At 39.8% G+C, this 22,460-nt stretch overlaps 1 protein-coding gene and 1 long non-coding RNA gene across 6 annotated transcripts in view; one reads left to right on the forward strand and one right to left on the reverse strand.

Moving 5' to 3' along the window:
- Positions 1-22,460, reverse strand: part of GHR (growth hormone receptor) — a 270,875-nt gene that overhangs the window by 174,259 nt on the left and 74,156 nt on the right. The gene's annotated exons all lie outside the window — the stretch shown is intronic.
- The window catches only part of LOC140632585 (uncharacterized), a 39,351-nt gene continuing 26,812 nt past the window's right edge, over positions 9,922-22,460 (forward strand). Inside the window, exon 1 of the long non-coding RNA XR_012030189.1 lies at positions 9,922-22,364. This is a non-coding gene — a long non-coding RNA (uncharacterized lncRNA). The remainder of the gene's footprint in view (positions 22,365-22,460) is intronic.

The raw sequence follows: 22,460 nt of genomic DNA on the forward strand, positions 1-22,460 counted from the left end.
ACTGTAGCTCTTTTCATCTTGTAAGATCCATCAAGCTCTCCAGGTCCGTCCCAACTGTCTCTTCCCTCATCAAAGTTGTCCTTGGCCACCATACCAGGAAGAGTTTTTCTTGTTCTGTAGCCTGTTGTACTTTCTTTGTCCCTTGAGCTCACTCAGGGTGACATAGTCTGTCTTGAATAGTGAGGTGTAAACTGTCTTCTCTTTACCAAACTGTCAATGCCCTTTGGACAGTAGAGCCTTAATCAATATATTTGGTGTTAAACTGACACTGCTTCATATTGGAAAATGTGCCTGATAAATGTGATCATGCAGTTTACGGAACCAAATCAATTTAAAAATGATCTAGAGCTTTTCAGTTCTGTCTCTCATTCCTCAGAGCCCAAAGGGAAACAGATCTGATATTTGGGAAGCAAGACCTTCTTTCTGCCTCCTCTCTTATCTTACATAATGCCTAGAAAATTATGAGCCCCAATACAATGTCCTTTTCTTCCTCCAGTAAAGAGGTCTGGTTGTACAAAAGCATAGCCAACACTTCCTCATGACGTGCAAATCTTTGGGATTTGCTACTCTTTCTTACAAAATGACAAATAACCTTGGGAGTGAGAAAAGTTGCCCAACCAGCAACCACAAATGACAACTCACCTTGGCAGCAGAAGAGAGTGATAATTAGACACCAATTTCTTTTGTAGGATGAGTTGAGAGTAGTGGGTGGGGTTTTTTTGACTTGTCATTTCAGAATCAGAGAAAAATGTTTTTATAGTTAGCAGTTTTATGTTGCTCACTATAGCTAATATTGTTGCCAGAGTGAAAAGGTGGTAAAAAGACAGTAATACTGAATTTGTCTGTAATTACATTGTCACTTTTAAGCTCCAAATAAATGCCTTTGATCAAGATTTTTCAACAGATTGCTGGAAACAGAAAGTTTCTTCTGGTAAGTAGTAACATGCATAAATTTCTTACATAATAGATTATAAAAAAATTTTTGATATATGAATTTTTTTCTTGTGTTGACAGAAATTTGGCATTAACTGTGCACCACCCTTAAACAAAAAGTGCTCAATCAACTGGTCGCCTTTTCTTAGGAATCTGGTAATCTGTGTTCCCTTAATAGAATAATGATAGAGATGTTTTTCTATTTGTAATACAAAACTATGGAACAATGGAGTGTTTATTTTGGCTCAGGGACTTTGTTCAAAGGTCCCATCTCTGTTCCCCCTTCAAAAAATCCTGATTATAAATTCCTAGCACCCAAAAAGTCAAGCTGAGAAAAACCATGACTTTAGCATTTCCTTTTGGACAAGATCTTTAATTTGGAGAATGCAAATAAGTCTTTCAAAATTATTTTTAAGCAGCTGAGAGACCCATGAATACGCCAAAGCCTTTTCAACCCAAACTATTTCCAAAAAATTGTGTGTCCCATTTTTAATTCAGTTAAGAATTAGAGAAATACCTTTTATATAACAACTCTCAGCCCAGCCCAAGGAACATCTTCACTTTTAAAAAGCTAAGTCAATTTTTTTCTCTTCCTTTATTAACAGGTTTTCCCAGCAACGCAAAAAATAAAAATAATAATAAATAAAACAAAATCAACTTAAGTAATATGAAAGATATGTGCCTAAAGTGTCTTCAGCGATCTGCTTTTTAACTAGACAAGCTCTTTGGCAGATGAAAATCATTAGCAAGGGAAACAGTGGAGCTTTTAAAATGTGCTTGGAAAAGTTTCAGGGAAGATCTATAGCATTAAATAGCTTTAGAAACCCGAAGCAACATTCTAAATTACACCTGCTGCATCGGTTGCCTGAGAGGCCTAGAATAAGAAATATGAATTAAATCCTGAAAGATACCAGCCTCAACAACAGTACAGCCTACAGGGAACCTCTATCTAAGATGCTGTCCTTTTATCTGAAAAGCATAGATATCCATTGTTGTACAAGGAGAGGTATGGGCTAGAGCTAAGGCAAAGGTACCTCAAGAACAGCTGATACTGTTGCAAGGTTCTTTTTTTGTTTTGTTTTTAGTCAAAGAGCATAATAGGTCTATAAACCATTTCCCTCAGCCTCTAGCCACTCACACATCCAATTAGTCATTTAATAAGCATGTGTGAGTGCTTATCATATGCCACACACTTTCCAGGGCACTCAAAATCAGTGGTAAAGGTCCCTTATTTCATGGAACTGACATTCTAGTGAAAGAAAATTGACCAAGAAACCCCAAATAACTGGGGAAAGAACCCCTGCCAGATGGAATAAATGCTATAAAGAAAGCAAACACGGTGATGGAAATGGGAGTGGAGGGCTTACTCATGTAACTGGGGTCACAGGTCTTTTAGTTGAGCTGAGATCTGATGACAAGAGGAGCCAGCTATGCCAAAATCTGAGGGCACAGCATTCCCGGTAAGGGTATAGTCAGCTTGGTGGATTAGGGAACACAAGGAAAGTCAGTGTGGCTGGAGCTTAGTCCTCAGTTCATCATCTATAATTTTGTACACATACGTCACTGTAACATGTTCTTCACATTTGGGGCAAAAGAAGGCAATCTAGAGACAAAAACATACCTATGCTTATAAAAATCATAAAGAAGTCACAGGGCCTTACATACATAATAATGATTCTAAGGACCCTGATGTCAAGAGCCTGAGCCCCATTCCAGTTTATTTCCCAGTACTGATCGATCTGACCAGTTTCTCATGGTTGAAGGCATGGAGAGAGCGTTCAAGGCTAGTAGGATTGAGGAGTGCAGGATGTGGCCATGAGAGAAACCATAATTGTTTATCTCATGGGACCTCTGAACATAAAGGAAACCCTTTTTTTCTGATTCTTGAGGAGATTTGCACAAGATCCCAAGGCATCTTGTAGTACAGTGATCTTTCTCTTGCTTTTGACTCCCACCTATTACATTCCACCTTGTATAAAAGTTATTTCAGTATTGTTTTCCTGACACCATTAACCGGTAAGTGACTTCCTGGCAGGGGCTGTCTTACTGATTATTCTCTTTTCAGTACCTAACACAGCGCCAGACACAAAAGAGATGCTCAATAAATGACAAATTCCTCAGGACTGGCTTTGGCTTTATGAGCCCAATATTCCAATTAGAGGTATAATAATGGTACCAAATAATGTGATTGTTTTTGTTTTGCTGTGTAAGTAATAAATCCTTCAGAACTTCTGTGATATCTGCCAAAGTACAGATGGATTCCCAGCAATGCTTTGGCATAAACTAGATAATGACGCTTGTTGAATGTACACATGCATGTCTGAGTGGACAAATCTATGAACAAATTCCAGCAGGAACAACTGCACCCGGGGCCATTTTATTCAATCAATGTGTTCTACGATATGCTCAGCAGTAAGCGCAGTGCCACAGGGACAACAGTGAATTAAAACAGATGGTCCTGCCATACTAGAGCTATCCGTATGGCAGGGACGCACATGGGAGACATCATACATGTACGTAATTTTAAGAGCTACGAAGGGATGATGACCAGAGAAGCCTTCTTTGAAGGCTACCTGAAAGACACGGTCAATTTTATTCAAAGTATCAATGCTACCACATAATCATGAAGTCTTTTTAGGAACCAGGCCTGTAGGGTAGGAACCAGGAGGAGAAAGTGGTCAAGAAAAATGGCATCTGACAGTAATTGAAGTTGCCTCTGATGAGCAGGGATGGGTTACTGAGAAAATATGTGGAATCTTCCCTTTTGGCGATCCTTGAAGCTAAACTAGAACTTTTTATGTGTCCTGATTGTGTGTGGTCTTGTTTAAAGACAGAAGCAACCTAAAATTGTCTTTTGTAGGCATTCTTTACTATACCATGATTCTTTTACTAAATGCTTTACATGTAGCAGCTCAGCTATTTTTCTAGGGCATACCAAGAAAAATTGAAATTTATTTTATGAGTTAAAACACAATGTATTGCCCTTGTTCTCCCATCATTCAGGAAAAATAGCTAAGTGAAATTTTGGTCAAACTTTCCAAAAAGCTTTGGGCTGAGGACAAGCATGGAAAAATTCAAGCCCAAAGGAGAAATTTCCAGAAATTTAGAAGCAAGTGAAAACAGGGGGTTATAACAGTTCAGTACTTGCTGCCAGGAACAAAGTATATATGATATTATTTATTGCTGAAAGCTTTTCAGAGAGGCAGCATCTGGTTTCAGTGAGGTCTTGCTTTTTCATCCCATCCAGCAGCTGGACGGAGCACTACAGCACAAGAAGATCAACCAATTGGCCAAGGTGACACAGCGAGTTAGTGACTCTTTCCAGATTAGACCACAAGAGCCTCTAGCTCCTTGAATGCCAAGAATAAGTCACATGACAAATGGAGAGTTTAACATTTTTTGTTGACTCCAAGTGGATTCTTCAGCTTTAATTTTCTATTTGTGTTTATAGCTTCAGTGTCCTAAAGAATCATTCTTCCTCCTTTTTCTCCAATGGACAGATCGGGTATCAGCTTGGTCCCCTGTGACTGCCAAGATCCAACCCCCAACCCCTTAACTAGGCATTATTCATCTAGGTTGAGTGTGCTAATGGCAGGAAAAGTCAGAAATGGTCATGCAATGTTCCACTCACACTGGGAAGGCGGAGATCGAAAGGCTGGCTAACTCTGAGCAGAGAAGCTGGCCACTCTGCTCTGGTCGGTCCAAATGTGCCTCTCTGAGGTGGTGAAGGGGGAGGGGAGACTCATGAAGGTGAAGTCAATCCTGGAGAAAGCAGCAGAAGCTTTTACTTCTCTGCAAGCCTTTTTCTCTACCCGTGTGATTTCTCACAGAATCCTGGTGCTAGAAAACACATCCCTTCATTCTTTCTACACGTCTTCCATACCAACAGGAGAAAAGGAGTCTCTGTTTCCTAAGTATATGTGTTCCCCACATCCCAAGAAGATTATGCTATTTGAGTTGCAAAGGGAACAAACAAGCAACAACAACATATCCACACACGAAATTTACTGAATAAGAAATCTCAGCATTAATGCAATACCCACTGTGGTACTTAATTATTCTAAGAAGCAACTTGAGCTACCATCAGTTGTCATCTTACTTGACCACTTGCTCTATGTCTGTGGGCTTGGTTCCAAATAACAGCACACATTCACTAATAGTATTAATATACTATTAATTAAACTAATTATTAATATTATTATTAGTTTCATGAAATCAAAAGGCTATTTTTATTTTTAATTAATAAATTTATTTTTTTATTAAAGGCCATTTTTAGAGAAAGAAAGGAAAAGGGGGAGGGAGGGCACTGGAAAGGATTCTAACCATTCTTTTAAATGTCAAAACTTTTGGCTGGTGGATAATCTAATGTGAGAAGACTAGAGAACTGAGCCAGTGAGTCATGTGAACAAATCTGACATATTCTAAAGTGACCAAAAGACTATCAGGGAGGGAATAGAGGCCTAATTTGGTTATCGGATGCTGCAACAGCAATAGGGCACAGCATCAAGAGAAATCTCATAAGCTTTTGGAGTACACGACAATGCCCAGAAGGCATGCCATTTTCATAACATAAAACATATGCCTACTATGAGTGGCAGAAACCTAATTTCACTTTAAGTTGGAATGAACAATACCACTAAGAAACATATGACAAGTTCAATACCAAGTTAAGGAATTTTTAGTTACAACTTATTGCAGATGTCAAACACAATATGAATAGAACATTTCACTTTGTTTCCTTTACATCACAATTTTGTCTTAATTGGAACTGACAAAATAATTCCTGGCCATACAGAAGTGATGACATTTCAAGCATAAGGACTTATGCTTTGGCTCACATATGCATTCTATTCCCCTTTGACTTATTATTATACACGAGACAGCCACAATAATATAAACATTGTACTCATACATTTGGTATTTACTGAGTGCCTGCTATGACCTGGGTATTGACTTAGGCTTAAAGGTTACAGTCATAAAAACAGGAACACATTCCTCCCCTCTTGCAGCTTCTAACTGGGCTAATTTGGTCTTATTTCAACATTCAGTCATTGTTTCGGTTAAGCTCAGTTCAGGTTTTAAAAGGGAAATCCCCATCGAAGGAAAATTCTTAAGTTATGACTGTCTTTTTCCAAAATGTATTTTCTCAACCCTCTACAATTTATATTAAACTCAGAGATATGGTCATTCTTAGAAGAACTAGGATATGACAAAAGGTTCTTTCTCTTTGAGAAGATGAGTTTCTCATTTACAAGTGTCTAATGAGTTAGCCAGCAGGTGCAGTTGCTACATGTCAAACCAAGAATGGTCACAGAATCCTGGACAGGCCAGCTGAAAAAGAGTCCCCCAAATATCAAACTTAATCCTTGCTCTGCCCAAAACTCTAAACTGGTATCTTTAGCAAGTGCCAGTAAATAATTACACATTTTGGCAAACAAGTGCAAACAACCAGATTCAGTTTGCCCCAAACCTGTCCACAAGATCCTCTGTGCCAAGAGGCATCAATCTGACCACAGGGGATGCCAGGTAACTGGCTAGGGTGCAAGACACACCTGGGCGTTAGTGCAAGTTTCCAACTTTTGCTGATGAGCACTATGGTGTTTCAAAGCCACACAAGCACACCACATGTCTCTTCTTAGAAGAAAACAAAATGGTCATTTTATGTTTGAGATTCTTCTACCTTAGTTCTTTAGCTGTCTCTTGCCACCTCCCCTCACCCCCACCTCCAGCCTTGTCTCCTTTCCCCTCACCATTGCTGTCCCTTCACAAGCTCATTTCATGAAGTTCTGCAGACATCACGTATCACAGGAGGGGACCCTGAAGCTCAGGATCACAAAGCTACAAAGCAGCTGAACCAGGATTCCATCTGAGTCCAAAGTCCTCAACCACTGTACCACACTGCCGCTTTGGTGATTTTTGACTTTAAGTCTTTATAATAAAGATGAAGTCTTTTTTTTAGGCATTAAGTTGAACAGTAGCAGTGAAACATAAGAAGTCAGTATTAATCTCTAATGTACTTGAGAAAAATCTAACAAATTCGCTAGAGTGCTTTAAAGCTGGTAATTAAGGGGGCAATTTATTAAGGTTACACGTCCTAATTGCATCAATTTTTTTCCCTCCAGTTTTATCGAGAAATAGTTGACATACAACACTGTATCAACTTAAAGCACACAGCATGATGGTCTGGTTTACACATGCTGTGAAATGATGACCCACAACAGGTTCAACTAACAATCAGGTTCTCATACACATAAAAATAAAGTTCTCCTTGTGATGAGAACTCTTGGATTTACTCTCTTAATCACTTTCCTGAATATCCAACAGTGTTAGCTATATTCATTACGTGGTACATTATTCCACCTGTGATATTTATTTATTTTATAACTGCAGGTTTGTACCATTTGACCAACTTCTTCCAATTTCCCCTTCCCCATCCTCTACCTCTTTTTTTTCTGAGTTTTTTGTTTTAGATTTCAAACGTAAGTGAAATCATACAGTATTTGTCTTTCTCTGAGACTCATTTCACTTAGTATAATACATTCAAGGTCCAACCATATTGTCCCAAATGGTAAGATTTCCTCATTTTCTTTAAATGGCTGAATAATGTTCAATTGAATACCACGATTTTTTAATCCATTCATCCACTGGACCCTTATATTGCTTCTAGGTCTTGGCTACTGTAAATAATGTTGCTATAAACATGGCAGTGTACATATCTTCTCAGATTAGTGTTTTTGGTTTTTATTGGATATATTCCTAGAAATGGAAAAGCTGGATCATCTGGTATTTCTACTTTTAATATTTTTGAGAATCCTCCATAATGTTTTCCATAGTGGCTACACCAATTTACAATCCCACCAACAGTGCACCAACGTTCCTTTTCTCTACATCCATGCCAGTATGTGCTATCTCCTGTCTTTTTTTATTCTAACAGGCATGAGGTGATGTCACAGTGTGGTTTTAATTTGCATTGTCCTAATGACTAGTGATGTTGAACATCTTTTCATGTACCCATTGGTCTTTGTGCATCTTCTTTTATTTAAGCCCTTTGCTCATTTTTTAATTCGGTTCTTTGGTTTATTTTTGCTATTGAGCTGTGTAAGATCTTTATATATTTTGAATATTAACCCCTTATTAGGTATATGGTTTGCAAATATATTTTTTTCCCATTCCATAGGCTGCCGCTTCACTTTGTTGATGGTTTCTTTGCTGTGCAAAAGTATTTAGTTTGATGCAGTTCCACATATTTATATTTTATTTTGTTGCTTATGTGTTAGGTTTCATAGCTAAAAAATCATTACCAAGACCCATATCAAGGACTTTTATTCCTATCCTTTCTTCTACAGTTTCATGATTTTAGATGTTACATTTAAGTTGTTAATCCATTCTGAGTTAATTTTTGTGAGTGGTGTTAAGATATGGGTCCAATTTTGTTTCCATGTGAATATCCAATTATCCCAGCATCACTCATCTCCATAGAGTATTTTTGGCTTCTTTGTCAAATATTCTTTGACTCTGTATGCTTCAGTGTATTTATGAGTTTTCAATTCTGTTCCATTGGTCTATTTGTTTTTATGCCAGTACGATACTGTTCTGATTACTGTAGTTTCATAGTATAGCTTGCAGTCAGGAAGTGTGATGACTCCTGCTTTCTTGTTCTTTCTCAGGATTCCTTTGGCTTTTATGCTTCCATATAAATTTTAGGAGTGTTTTTTTTCTTCCTAGTTTTGTTAAAAAAAAAAAAAAGTGCTATTGTAATCTTGTTAGGGATTGCGTTACATCCATAGATGGCTTTTAGTAGTAGTGACATTTTAACAATATTCATTCTTCCAATCTATGAACACAGGATATCTTCCCAGTTATTCATTACTTTGATTTCTTTTATCAATGTCTTGTTTTCAGTTCTTTCAGCATCTTAAATTTATCCCTAAGTATTTTATTATTTTTACACTATTGTAAATGGGATTGATTTCTTTTTCAGAAAATTCATTGGTAGTGTACAGAAATGCTACTGATTTTTATATGTTAATTTTGGATCTTGAAACTTCACTGAATTCATTGATTAGATCAACTGAATCTTTAGATTTTCTTTATATAAAACCCTGTCATCTGCAATCAGAGAAATCTTCTTTTCCAATTTTAATTCTGTCTATCTGCCTTATTACTCCAGCTATTATTTCTAGGTACTATGTTAAATAGGAGTAGTGATAGTGGATGCTGTTTGTCTTGTTCTTGATCTTACAGGAAAAGCTTTCAACCTTTCACCATTGAGTATGTCAGCTGTGGGCTGTTCTATATGGCCTTTATTATGTTGAGATACATTCATTCCTTCTGTACCTCAGTTGTTATGGATTTTTATCACAAATGGATGTTGATTTTTGTGAGATGATTTTTTTCTGCATTTATTGAGATGATACAATTCTTTCCTTTCATCCTATGTATCACATCGATTTGTTTGTATATGTTGTACCATCCTTGCATCCTAGGGATAAAATTCACTCCACGATGGTAAATGATCCTTTTAAGCGCTGCTGAATTTGGTTTGTATTGAGAATTTTTGCACCTATGTTCATCAGGGATAATGGCCTGCAGTTTTCTTTTCTGGTAGTATCCTTTTCTAGGTTTGGTATCAGGATAATGCTGGCCTTGTAAAATGAGTTTAGGAGTATTCTCCTATTTTTTTTTTGAAGAGTTTGAGAAGGACTGGTGTGAATCTTCTTTAAATGTTTGGTACAATTGCCAATGAAGTCATCTGATCCTGACCTTTTCCTTTTTTGGGAGATATTTGATTACTGATTCAATCTTCTGAACTATTAATTGGTCTCCTCATATTTTCTATTTCTTCCTCAGTCAGCCTTGGTAAGTTGTATGTTTCTAAGAAATTTTCCATTGCTTCTAAGTTGTCTAATTTGTCACTATACAGTTGCTTATAGTAGCCTCTTGCAATCCTTTGAATTCTTTATTGTCAGATGTAATGTCTCCTCTTTTATTTATAATTTTATTGATTTGGGTTCTTTTTGTTTTTTCCTTTGGATAGCTAGAGGTTTGTCAATTTTATCTTTTCAAAGAACCAATTCTTAGTTTGGCTATTCTTTTCTGGTGTTTTTCTGTTCTCTATTTCTGTCCTAATCTTTATTATTTCCTTTCTTCTGCTAATTTTGGGCTCAGTTGGCTCTTCTTTTTCTAGTTCTAGCATGTAGAGTTAGGTAGTTTATTTGAGATCTTTCTTGCCTTTTAATGTAGGCATTTATTGCTATGAACCTCCCTCTTAAAACTGTTTTTTGCTGCATCCTACACTGTAGTATGCTGCATTGACACTTTCATTTATATCAAGAAGGTATTTCATTTCCCCTTTAACTTCTTCTTCGATCCACTGGTTGTTGAGGAGACTGCCATTTAATTTCCATGTGTTCATGAATTTTTCAGTTTTCCTCTTGTTACGGATTTCTAGTTTCATGCCACTGTGGTCACAGAAGATACTCAGTATGATTTCAATCTTCTTGAATTGGCTTAAAGTTCTTTGGTGACCTGCCACATGGTCTATCTGAGAAAATGTTCCATGTGTGCTAAGAAGAATGTGCATTCTGCTGTTGTTGGAGCGAATGTTCTGTATATGTCTGTTAGGTCCAGTTGGTCTATAATGCTGCTCAAATCTGCTGTTTCCTTATTGATTCTGCCTGGATGGCCTACCCATTGTTGGGAGTGGGAAATTAAAGTCCCCAATCATTATTATATTACTGTTTATTTCTCCTTTTGGATCTGTTAGAAAATTTTTGTTTTATGCATTTAGGTGCTCCAAAATTGGGTGCATAAGTATTTACAATTGTTATATCTTCTTGATGTATTGCCCTCTTTATCAATCTCTAATGACATTTTGTAAATCCTTTTGCCATTTTTTGGTTTAAAGTCTGATATGTGTATAGCTACCCCTGCCTTTTCTTTTTTCTTTTTTCACTCTTTGGTCACCATTTTCTTAAAATATTGTTTTGCATCCCTTCACTTTCTGTCCATGTATCTTCTCTAAGGCTAAAGTTTGAGTCTCTTGAAGCCAACATATTGTTGAACCCTGGTTTTCTTGTTTGTTTTTTAAAATCCATTCAGCTATTATATGTTCTTTAATTGGAGACCTGAATTCACTTATGTCTAAAGCAATTACTGATAGATAAGGACTTACTATAGCCATTTTGTTGTTTTCTGGTTGGTTGTAGATTCACTTTTCCATGATTCTTATCCTGCTGTCTTTCTGTTTTGATGTCTTTTGTTACCAATATACTCTGACTTCTTTGTCATGTTCTTTCGTATAATTACCATTAGATTTTCCTTTGTGGTTACCATGAGGCCTACATAAAAGATTTTAAATTTATAAAACCTTATTTTAAACTGATAACAATTTAAATAAAATGTATAAACTTTACACTTTTATTTCTCATCCCCTTCACAGTTTAAATTTTTGCTGTTAAAATTTATGTTTCCATATTATATAACAATAGATTATTATAGATATGGTTATTTTTATTAGATTTAATTTTTTAACTTTTAAACTAGAGTTTTAAATGAATTGTGTCACTATTATCATATTGTAGAGTATAAATATGACAATATATTTACCATTACCAGCGAGATTTACTCAGGTTTTTATGATATTAGTGTTCTTTTACGTTTCAAAGAACTTCCTTTAATACTTTTTTAAAAAAGATTTTATTTATTTACTGAGAGAGAGAGAGAGAGAGAGAGTGCACATGTGAGCCCAGGGAGGTAGAGGGAGAAGGAGAGATTCTCAAGCAGATTCCCCATTGAGTGCAGAGCCCAACATAGGGCCTTGAGATCATGACCTGAGCCCAAAATCAGGAGTCCGATGCTTAACCAACTGAGCCACCCAGGCACCCCTCCCTTTAATATTTCTTTTAAGACAGGTACTGTGGTAATGAACACCCTCAGCTTTTGTTCAGGAAGGTCTATTCCTTCTTCATTTCTGAAGAACAGATCTACTAGGTGTAGAATTCTTGATTTTCAGTTTTGTTTATTTTTACAATTTTCTGAATATATCACTCCATTCTCTCCTAGCCTGAGAAATCTGCCACTAGTCTGAAGTTGTATGCAACTTCTCTCTTCTCTTTTACTGCTCTTAAAATTCTTTGACTTTTGACAGTTTACTTATGTGTCTCAGTGTAGTCCTATTTGGATTCAACCTATTTGGAATTCTTTGGGCTTTATGGATCTCAATATCAATTTCTCTCCCCAGGTTTGAGAAGTTTTCAGCCATTATTGCTTTAAATATGCTTTGTCCCCTTCTCTTCTGGAATTCCTATAATGCTAATATTATTTCTTTTCATTGTGTACCATAATACCCATAGGCTTTCCTCACTCTTTCATCCTGTTTGCTCCTCTGACTCAGTAATTTTTAATATCTTATCCTCCAGCTCACTGATTCTTCTGTATGATCAAGTCTACTTTTGAAACTCTATACTGAATTCTTCAGTTCCATTATTATATTTTTCAACTCCAGAATTTCTGGTTTTTGATGTCTATTTTTTTGTCAAACTTATTTTGTTCATACATTGTTTTCTCAATTTTGTTTGGTTGTCTGTGTCTTCTTGTAGCTCATTAAACTCATTATTCTGAATTCTTTGTCTGGCAGTTCATAGATCTCCATTTATTTAGGGTGAGTTATTGGAGCTTTATTATTTTTCTTTGGTGGTGTTGCATTTACCTTTTTATGATCCTTGACTCCTTACATTGGTGTCTGCTCATTTCAGTAATCAGGCTCCTCTTCCAGACTTTACAGGTTTGCTTTGATAAAGAGTTTTTCACCAGTCAGCTCACTTTGGGTTCCTGGGTGTGTTTGGTGGTAATGTCCTGTGGCAGGTGGGGCCCACTATTATGATCTATTTTTGAGCAAGGCAATTGTTCAAGCTCTGAGGATGGGGATGAGGGTAGAGATGGTTTGCTACTGTCTGAGAACAGTTAGATGGACTGTTGGCTTGGTTTCCAACCTAAGTGAAGCTGTAGGATGAGATCCATAGTTGCCTGGATTCTCTGGTCAGGCTTACCAGATGGTTGGGAATGAGTACTATATTCAGTAGTAGATGGGGCTTTGAATTAGCTTCCCTACCCTGTCAAGGCAGCAGAGTCTATAAAACTGGTTTGGGGACCCAGTCAGTCCAGACTGCATTCAATTCCCCAGTCAACTGAAACTACTGATTTTGCTCTGCACACAGAGAAAGCCATGGGCTGTGCTCTCTGTTCACTGTATGTAGGGCTGTTCAATGGCCTCTACAGCTTCCTGCATACTCTGGTTAGGTTCCCTGGTTTGATGGGCTAAAATATGTATTCAGCAATGAGTGGGGTTATGAATTAGATTCTCTGTCTGGGCACAGCAGAAGCAGCAGCTCTAGAGTTGATAAAGTATTCTGGTGGCCATCTTCACTCAAACAAACCCACATCCCAAGTTCCCTGACCAAACAAGGCCACTGGCTTTGCCCTACAAAGTATCAGCTCTGCCTACCTCTTGGGTCTAGGGCCACTGAGCTGCACAGCTTCCAGTAGTTATCTCCAGCCCTTCTGTCAGATGGTTAGAAGATACTCTCCATGGTACATGAGGCTGTTTCAACTCCCTTGCCTGGGCAAGAGGGGTAGGGGCTGCTCCAGACTATCAGTTTCCCAAACACGCTCTCTGATTGGGAGGGGCTACCCTCAGCCATGGCTGTAAATTAATCCCCCTGCCTCTGCATAGCCCAGGAATGTTCCATGCCTGGTACTGGCTTTGCCCACTCATCTCTCAACTCAAGTGCTGTTAGGCCACACTGCTTCTAGATGTTGCCAGTCATTCTGGTCAGATGGGGCCTGAAGAGATTCTCCACAGTGAGCAGGACTATGATTCAGCTCTTTGCTGAGGGACAGCAAAACTCCTCATTTGAGGACCCAAATCAGGCAGATCTGTACTCTCCTGAGTTCCCTGGTTAGAGTACATCTGACTTGGTTCTGCAGATGAGCAAATCCTCTGGCAAGGGTTACTACTTGGGCACTGTCCAGGTGAACTCGGTCTGCCAAAATCCATGTGCTGGTTGTTGAAAGGCCCTCTCCCTTTCTCCTCCACAGTCGGATTCCCAGGGACTGAGCCCCACAGATTCCCTTGAAATCCCTGTGGTACAAGACCAGAGTACGGGCTCCCTCAAAGAGACCCACAATGCTGGGGGGTTGCTAACTGTCCCTCCAGAATTCTCTTCCACTGTAGAAACTGAAGGCTCAAGGCAGACCTCTTCATTTGGTGCTGTCCTGGTGTGGGGGAGGGGCAGCATGGTCACTGTATAGCTGCTTCTCTTACCCCCCCCCCTTTTTTTTTTAAAGATTTTATTTATTCATGAGAGAGAGAGAGAGAAGAGAGAGAGAGAGAGAGAGGCAGAGACACAGGCAGAGGGAGAAGCAGGCTCCATGCAAAGAGCCTGATATGGGACTTGATCCCAGGACTTCAGGATCACACGCTTGGCCAAAGGCAGACGCTCAACCGCTGAGCCACCCAGGCATCCCTTCTCTTACCCTTTTAATCTGACTTGGCCTCTTTGGTGTAGGATCATTCTTCAGCTGCACCTCATGTTCTAGGATTCTCTCAGTGACGTCCTGTTCTTGAATAGTTGTTAGTTGTTTTCTTGTATATAAGGGTAACAACCTAATCACCTCGGTGATGTTAATCTCAACTTCAAGCCTTTTGCCCCTCCCATGTGGGAGCGCGATGACAAAAGTCAGGAACAAATACTAATTAGAGGTTACAATGACCCACATGAACCCACAAGTAAATGACAAAAATCTACCCTATAATGAATGTCACAGTTATCCTCTGTAACCTACTCCAAAGGAAAGCCAAATGAAGTCTTTGTTTCCATTAACTTTTACTATTGTTATTCAGTTCATGGATCCAGAAAAGCTTTTGGTGGGCATAGTTCTTAGATTTATACTAAGCAACTCCATGGAGAGAAAGCTGCAACTGTGGTCTCACAAGATCCACACACCTAATGCGCTCATTTACAGGCTGTGTAAACACTGATGACAGGGGAGGATTCCTACTACCCTCCTTCACCAAAGCTTTTACAACCCAACTTCACTCTTACTGGTTATGAAGGCTGGACCACCCACTAAATTTTCTTCAGCTAAGTAAACAGCTACAGTTGAGAAAAGTGCAAACTTCTGGGCTTACTGCTTTTAGATCCACCAAGTGTTCGTTCAAGACTGAGTTCCAGCAGGTTACAGACAAAATCCAACAGAATGAAACTGGGAGCTTAAGTAAGCCTTACCGCCAAATGCATGAAATCATTAGGTTAGTTCTCGACCTGTGTCTACCGTCACTCTTCTTTCTGCTGTACACCAGCCTGGCTCAGAAGCCAATGCTATTTAGATGAAACGGAGCATAGTAACACTGATTCCATGGAAAAAGAAAAACGCAGCAGCTTATAAAGTGAGTTCCATTAGTGAACTGACAGTATTCAATGACAGAATACCAGGAGATGGAGAAGGAAAAACATGATAACAGCTGTAAACAGTAGCTGTCTGCATGAAAGAGCCACTAGCCTGTGCCAAAGTAAACTACGAGGAAAAGAAAACTGTTTTTACCAGTAAGGCAAAACTGCTTTCTGGATTTGGAATCATTTTCCTTTAGAGTCATTCTTTGGTTTTCTGAAAGGGACCAGGTTGAAGGTCCGTATGGAATTCTGATGAGATCAGGGGAAAAACCAGCAGCTAGCAAACACAGATTAAGTGCCTACTGTGTATAAGACATTGCACTGTGGTAAAGCCTGCATCATGCTTTCCTCCCTGGCCTAAGTACTCTTGGCAATTTCAGTCTCTGTTCTTGATAAAAGATGACTGCCCCCTCCTGGCCACCTTTTATGAGATTGTTTTAAGACGTGGTTGTACCCATCACCTGCCCTCATTGCTCTTCCTCCTCTGAGATGTCACAAACTCCTAGTGAAATCAAGTGTCTTATTGGTCTATAAAGGTCTAATCCACTTTCAGATGACAGAGGCTAAGCATAGGAAATCTCACATAGCTCCTTTATCAAATGGGACTGGGATCATACTACTCAGAGGGACGCTCCACTGACCCTCCCACCATCTTTTCTTTCTATTCTCCTCTCTCATTCAGTAATGACCACAGATCTTCACCAATTTCTCACCATGGTGGAGTTCTAGAGACAGGCCTGGGTATTACTTCACCAGAAATCCCAGTCTATTTACTGCCTTAGCCCCTCCTCTTACTTAGGCCCTGCTCCAATTTTTCACTTCTATTTCTCAAACCCACACCTGTTTCTACTAGCTCTGTACTTACAAAGATACCCTGAGACCAATATATCTCTGAATCACTTCTTTCTGCTTATATCTACAACCATTTATGTCTATGATCATAGATTGCTGAGAGTTTGCTTGCCTAAACCCAGATAAAACCTGCTTTTTGAGGATAAATTTTATTTTATTTTATTTATTTATTTTTTTTTTTGAGGATAAATTTTAAACAGAAGTTAAGAGAGACCTGATTATCAGAGAAACAAGGCTGGAGATCCCACCAAGTAGTGTAGTGTGAATTTATCTTCCCAATGTGGAATCTCTGGGCCTTCCTATCCATAGAGGTGATCTTGCTCATAGATTTGCAGATTTGCAGAACAAATCTGGATTGGGGACCTGTACCCAGAAACCACATGCAAGCAATCAAATTCCTACATGCAGAATCCAAAACATAGTGTAAAATGCATCCACTGATTTTAGTAAATCTTTTCCTATAATTAGCCACTCGTCTTCAAGACCAGTTCTAGTTCAAGAACTTGTCCAATGTTGACTAGCAAAAATAACATTCCAAGCATAGGGAGTTTTATTTTTTCAAGGACCTACAGGATTGTAAAGAATTTTCATATTGAACTCATTAATGTTAGTAACTAACTCATGGTTAATCACTAGAAAAAAGGTGGCAGGGAAAGGAGGAAGGTAACATACATAAGCTAAAGTCACAGATAATCCCCAAACCTCTTTAACCAAGTTTTAACCTCTTCCTGCTAAGCCTTTTATCAGAGCTGCTAAGGAATAACCAATGTGACATATTTAAGCTTTATCTCATCTATTTCCTCTCCCTGGCCTCTCATTGGGCTGCTAATGAGCTGTGAAGTGGCCAAAAGATAGCTGGCCTCCACACGGGAGGGAGAAGGCTACAAACTGGATAATCCACAAAGTCACTTGGAGACCACGGGAGAAGCTGTGTACTTCTTACTCCACAGCCCTGGGAAATATGATGTCAGAGGCTAAGCCAGCATTTTTCTCCCAAATACCTGCCCCTACACAGTTGAAATCTCACCAAAGAGGTACTTTTGCTGTTATTGTTTAAAGCATTAGGTCTCTAGGAATCACCTGATTATCAAAATTTGGCTGCATTAGTCCACTGAGATGCGGAAATGTGGATAGAATAACTTGTTAACAATACACAACCTGCCCACAGCAGAGCTGAGAAATGGCTTACAGGAGGGCGCTGTTTTCACCAGAAACCTCACTAAGGATCTCTCTGATTCGACTTTATTTCCTTGGTCATTAAAAAAAAATGTTTTCCTCCTAGCACCATGAGTTAAGGGCACCAGAGTAAGAAGTTTAAGGTGTTAAAAAGTGTTCAGGGGTTGAGGGAGTGATACCACTATGAGTTGAGAGATGAATCGGAACTGGCAGAGGGAACCTAAGAGAGACCAGGGGAAGAGGGTGTCAAAATTTTGAATTCAAGTCCAAAACTGTTATGGAGAATTTACTTGTTTTGTTACCTTTATTAATTAACAGTTTTACGTAGCTAGTTGCCAATGGGCCGCCTGCTATCCAAGTATAGGGTCCCAAAGGATTTGGATACAGAATAAGTTTTGCTGTAGAAAAACATGTAGAAATGAAATATTGATAGTTTATTTATACATATGTATGTATACATATATATGTAGGTGTGCACATAGATATATACATCCACACGTACACATATATAAATGAATATAAAAGTATATACACATATTCATTGAATATCTTCACAAACACAAATTCAGAAAAGAAATAAAGGCAGATGGACCATTCTCTAGGTAAGAAGGAAATTCAGACAAATTCTAAAAGAATGTGAGTTTCACTCATTCCACAAAGATTTACGAAATGCCTTGCACATGCTGGGCCATGCTCTAGGCACTGAAGATACACAGAGAAAAAGCAAACAACTAAAACAAAAACCACACAACCCTTGCCTTCTCAGAGCTTCTATACTTATGGATGTGGGTCAGGCAATAAATGAGTAATATGCATCAGATGGTAAGTCCTATGGAGAAAAATAAACCATGACACGCAGGGAAGAATGTCTGCACGGGGGAGGTGGGTGGTGAGAGTGTTGTACTTTCAAATGAGCTGTCAGGAAAGCTGATGCTCTGAAGGAAAAATCAGAACAGAGATCTGAAAGAGATGAAGAAATCCAGGCAGCTTCCCAGAGGGAGAGCACTCCAGGTGGAGAGCAGAACAAGTGCAAAAGCCTCAAGGTAGGCACTTGTCTGACACATCCGAGAAAGAGCCAACATGACAGTGAGGACAGGCTGTTCTGTTACAACATGTGTTTCTGTACCAGCAGTCTGCTCATAGACTATTGGTAAACAGTAGGGTAATGTTGGTATAAGATGGAAAGAAGATTTTTCTTAGCCAAAGGAGCCAGAATGGGAGTAGAAATCTAATCTTAGCAGGAAGGGAGGAAGCCCTCAGTGTGGTTCCTGCACGGGCTGGAGTGAGTTCAGCGCCATTTAAGAGAATTAAAAGTGAGCACCCCCGCCCGAGCTACCTCCCCAGAAGTGTGCCCCCTCTTACCCGCACGGCTCTCCCAAGCTATCCCTTGCTGTCCTGCCTAGTGCTGGAGGTTTTAAGTTATGTAAGATAGGAGAGGTCTGCTCCAATCCAAACTTTCCCATAAGCCCTGTTATTTTTAGAGTGCATTTTGCAGAACACAGAGTTTTACAGGACACATAGAGTGCTATAGCAGAAACATCGACCACAAAGGGCCTTACAGGCCACTATGAAATGGGGAGGCACTGGAGAGCTTTGAGCAGAGGCATGAGATGATGTAATGTGCTGAAAACAAACTGGTGGGGGGAGGGAGGGGGCAGGGAGGGGGACAAGGATCCAAGGGGAGAGGAATAAACAACTGCAGAAGCAAGTGGACCTCACAGCAGTCTTTGCAACCCCCCAGGTGAGAGATGATGGTGGCTTGGACCAGGAAGGAACTAGTGAAAATTGTGTGAAATGGTTAGGATTTGCTGATGAATCAGCTTTGGAAAATGAACAGAAGAATGGAGTCAGGATGGCTCCAATACATTTCAGCCTAAGGAACTGAATGAAGGGTGGTGATGTCACCACCAGAATGGGAGGGATGACTGGAGGATGATCCAGTTAAGAGTGGTTAGTTTGGTTTGGGGTAAAGTCAATTTTCATTGTCCTCTATACAGCATTCAAGTGGAGATTTCAACCTGTCCAGAGCTCAGGGGAGATGAATATGAACTTTTCAGGGCATAGATATTATTTAAAGCCACAAGAGTAAACGTATTCACATTCCTATCAAAAATGGACTCAGCAACCCACTAGCAGGCTGAGAATGTGCCAATATCTACAAACCTTATGGACTTAACTTTGATTTGTAGTACAAAAGCTTGGATGCCTGGAACAGGAGTAGGAAGTGCTTATGGTGGCAGAAGAGTACCTTCACCAACCCCCTTACCTCATGCCAAAAAAAGAAAAAGGTCTAAGGCCTGGATCCTGGGTCACTGGAATGGATGCTGGGATAATGAGCAAAAACAGCAAAGAAAGCTTATAAGGAAGACCTGTGAGGTGTGAGGAATATCAGGACAGTGTGGTGTGTTCTGGACCCCAAGTAAAGAAGGTGGGGTGGAGATCAAACAGGTCAAGGAAGATGAAGACTAAGGATTTGCTACTGAACTAGGCACCCAGCATATGGTGAGCAAATGTCGCCGTGGCTGAGCATGGTTTTGGTGTCCATGTGCCACCCCACCATAACCAATGGAGCATAGTCAACCCTCCCAGAGAGTTTTGCTGAAAGGAGGGATTTAAAAATAGAGCAGTGGCTAAAGACACAAGACCACCAACTGTATGTTTATTTTTTAATAGTATGGGGACATTACAGCATGTTTTATGGTGACCAGAATGATCCAGTGAAGAGAGAAAACAGACAATACAATAGCGAGAAGGGGAGAATTGCTGGGGTAACATCCCTGCATGGAAGATAAGAGGGAAAGCAAGTGTCCAGCAGAGAGATCTGTCTTAGCTCTCTGTTAAAAGGAGGGAGGCTTGGCATATGGGCACTGATTCTGAGAGATGCATAGATGTGGTGGTGGAAGCTTGTAAATGCTCTCCTGATTACCTTTGGGTTTGTTTCACAGTAAAATAGGAAGATCGGTTATCTGCAGAGGTAGGATGTGGGAAGTTAAGTGTTAGAGGCTTGAGGATAAATGAGAAAGTGTGAAATAGTGGTCTAGAAGAGTAGAAAAGTAACTTGGACTAGAGAAATAAGGGGCACTGCCAGACATTCCTAAGGGCTCCATGAGGTTAGTGGCTGTGCCTTTACATCGAAACCAGTCAGCGTGATATGCATTTTCTGCTGGGTCTCTCAGGTGCAGGCCCAGCTGAGGTGGACAGGTGAGTATAATCTTGGGTGGAATTTTGCCAGATAGAAGTATGATGAAGCAAGAGAAGTGCAAAATATTGTAATAATGAACTTCTATGATTTGAATGCTGTGTCCTCTCCCAAACTTGCATGTTGAAATCGACACCCAAAGGTTATAGTATTAGTAAGCAGGGCCTTAGGTTATGAGAGTAGAGCCCTCATGAATGACATTAGTGCTCTTATAAAGAGATTAACCAGGTTCCCTTCCACCATGTGAGTCTGTGACCCGGAAGGGGGTCCTCACCTGACCATGCTGGCACCCTGATCTCAGACTTCCAGCCTCCAGGACTATAGAAATAATTTTTTTTTAAAGCCACCCAGTCTCTGGTATTTTGGTACAGCAGCCCAAACAGATTACGACATGAACCATGAAATACGGTGTGGGGTAAGGATGTGTATTTCTTGTCAGTTACAAGTGGAGAGTTAGTCAATGTAGGCTTTAAGCAGTTGTCATATAGTAAATGACCATCCATTGATACACATTTCATCACACAGTGATATCCTTCCCCCCTCCTTTGGAAAAGTTCTTGTTCCCTTTCAAGCTGGTGAAACAACAGTAACCTCATACACAAACTTTCTGTTGGGAGATGGGTAAGATGCAATATCTTACTATGTTGTGTAATATCATCGTTCATACCAAGAGTAGACATCTCTTGAGGTTCATTACTTAGAATAAGGAGGGTGGGAGTGAAAGCCCTCAAATGAGGGCTCTAGAAGATAGCAGGGGGAGGGGTGGCAGGAATGTGGGACAGAACATTACTATATAGCTGTGAAATCATATGCAAGTCATTTTCATGCACATGCCTCCTCCAGGCTTCCCTACTTATTCCATCCTTAATTAGTATATCTCTTGGAGAGATTTTTCAATGACTTTCCTTTTATTTTTTTTCTTTTTGGACCTTCACCCATCAGTAAGCTATAGAACCAGCCCTCTCAGTACCACCACCCCCCAGCTGCACACAGTCTTGAGTGATAAGGCTGGGACAGGCTGAACTGACCAGTGATTCTGGACACTGGCAGGCATTTACAAGTGTCTTTGCAAAAAGTATCAGAAAGCAGATGCTAATCAAAGATCCAATGAGGTCAGGGCCCTGGGTTCCTTGAATATACCATTCGTTTTTGGCAGCTTATAGACTCTAAAATAGCATTTCCCATCTGGGCTCATTATTCTATTTGGCCCTGCCCCCCTAGCAGATCCATTCTAGATCTTTCTCCTCCTCCTACACCTCAAGAAGCTTGGCTGCTATGGCCTCAATCTCTGGGCTCATCTGCTGGCTGATTTCCTATTGGGTTTGAACAACGGAGATTTGAAAGAGAGGTACTGACAGTAGCAGTAGGAAGACTGGCAGGGCTGCAGCAGATGACTTCCCTACAATTTCTGCATTCTGACAGAACCTAAGTCCCTATAGGACTCTAGCTTCTGTTACTTGCCCATCCTCTGTGATGCGTGCTCTTCCAGAACAAGAGTAACACCATTTCCTCCCATTGCTGCTCCAGGTACAGGAGCGGTAACAGCTCCCACCTCATGGCTGGGGTCCAAGGGCCTCAACACACTTCATTAGTGACTTCACTCCCACCCTCACTTGTATGTCTCTCCCCTTTATTAAAGCCTCTTGATTTCTTGCCAGGACCATTTCAAATTCCACCATGTGTAATTTTACAACTGCACTTCAGTGCTGAAGCTGCTAGACAGAGGAAGGAAAAGCAAATCCTAAACACACGTAAGTTGTTTATTCATTTGGTCAGTCTAGGCAAATACGCTAACTAACACCTATGTCCTGTTGAAAGTAGAGACAGAACCTTTTAAGAGCTTCAGA

The sequence above is a fragment of the Canis lupus genome, chromosome 4 (assembly GCF_048164855.1).
Source record: "Canis lupus baileyi chromosome 4, mCanLup2.hap1, whole genome shotgun sequence".
NCBI classification, from domain to species: domain Eukaryota; kingdom Metazoa; phylum Chordata; class Mammalia; order Carnivora; family Canidae; genus Canis; species Canis lupus.